Source organism: Ruditapes philippinarum, unplaced genomic scaffold, assembly GCF_026571515.1.
Source record: "Ruditapes philippinarum isolate M1 unplaced genomic scaffold, ASM2657151v2 ctg2418_1_1_1_1, whole genome shotgun sequence".
NCBI classification, from domain to species: Eukaryota; Metazoa; Mollusca; class Bivalvia; order Venerida; family Veneridae; genus Ruditapes; species Ruditapes philippinarum.
Genome location: NW_026864039.1, coordinates 6,638 through 8,126, shown reverse-complemented (window position 1 = coordinate 8,126; position 1,489 = coordinate 6,638). Strand labels below are relative to the sequence as shown.

The 1,489-nt window shown below is 38.9% G+C and overlaps 1 long non-coding RNA gene across 1 annotated transcript; it reads left to right on the top strand.

Annotated features, from left to right (window-relative positions):
* Nucleotides 1–636: 636 nt before the first annotated feature.
* On the top strand, nt 637–1,192 carry LOC132724232 (uncharacterized). Its single transcript, XR_009624877.1, has 2 exons — nt 637–707; nt 961–1,192. It is a non-coding gene; the product is annotated as an uncharacterized LOC132724232 (long non-coding RNA).
* Nucleotides 1,193–1,489: the final 297 nt, after the last annotated feature.

The following is a 1,489-nucleotide window of genomic DNA, read 5'->3' as shown; positions in this document are numbered from 1 at the left end:
GAAAATTCTATTGTAAGCAAATGACCTTGAACTTGCTCCCAGATATCAAAGTAGCAATCCAAAGCTGCCACTCAGCAAGTTTATTGTCAAAAGGTCAAAGCAAACTCAAGTTATAACATGAAAACTAAATACATTAACCTTGATCAAAGACACCTGGGTAGCAATCCCAAGCTGCCTCTTTATATAAGCTACCCATTCATCAAGTTTGGTGTCAAAAGGCCAAAGCAAACTCAAGTTATTTAGCGGAAACTGAATTTCTATTTTTTATAACAGTGACCTTGACCTTAATCACAGACACCTGGATAGCAATCCCAAGCTGCCTCTTGATATAAGCTATCCATACACCAAGTTAGGTGTCAATAGGCCAAAGCAAACTCAAGTTATAGAGCGGAAACTGAATTTCTATTTTTAGTAACAGTGACCTTGACCTTGATCACAGACACCTGGGTAGCAATCCCATGCTGCCTCTTGATATAAGCTATCCATACACCAAGTTTGGTGTCAATAGGCCAAAGCAAACTCAAGTTATTGAGCGGAAACTGAATTTCTATTTTTAGTAACAGTGACCTTGACCTTGATCACAGACACCTGGGTAGCAATCCCAAGCTGCCTCTTGATATAAGCTATCCATACACCAAGTTTGGTGTCAATAGGCCAAAGCAAACTCAAGTTATTGAGCGGAAACTGAATTTCTATTTTTAGTAACAGTGACCTTGACCTTGATCACAGACACCTTGGTAGCAATCCCAAGCTGCCTCTTGATATAAGCTATCCATACACCAAGTTTGGTGTCAATAGGCCAAAGCAAACTCAAGTTATTGAGCAGAAACTGAATTTCTATTTTTAGTAACAGTGACCTTGACCTTGATCACAGACACCTGGGTAGCAATCCCAAGCTGCCTCTTGATATAAGCTATCCATACACCAAGTTTGGTGTCAATAGGTCAAAGCAAACTCAAGTTATTGAGCGGAAACTGAATTTCTATTTTTAGTAACAGTGACCTTGACCTTGATCACAGACACCTGGGTAGCAATCCCAAGCTGCCTCTTGATATAAGCTATCCATACACCAAGTTTGGTGTCAATAGGCCAAAGCAAACTAAAGTTATTGAGCGGAAACCAAAAGTTGACGCCCGCCCGCCCGCCGACTTCGGCATTACAATAACCCGGTTTTCGTTGAAAACCTGGTTAATTAAAACTAATTAAACTGTTAAAAGCTTTTTATAAAGCATACAGTACTACTCAGGTACCCATTTGTGCCTTAAATAATGCATGGAAAGGCATCTTAAGTGTTTCTCCATCAGCAAAGCTGGAAAGTAGCCATATGACCTATACCGTGTTGGTGCAATATAAAACCCAACAAAACCATAACAGAAATGTCCTGTATTCTTCTATGTGAATTTGTTTATATTTTATTCACAAAAACTAAATGCTTGCAAGCAGACATGAAATTATTCTCTCTTATGTGGAATAATAAATAAATGTGAAC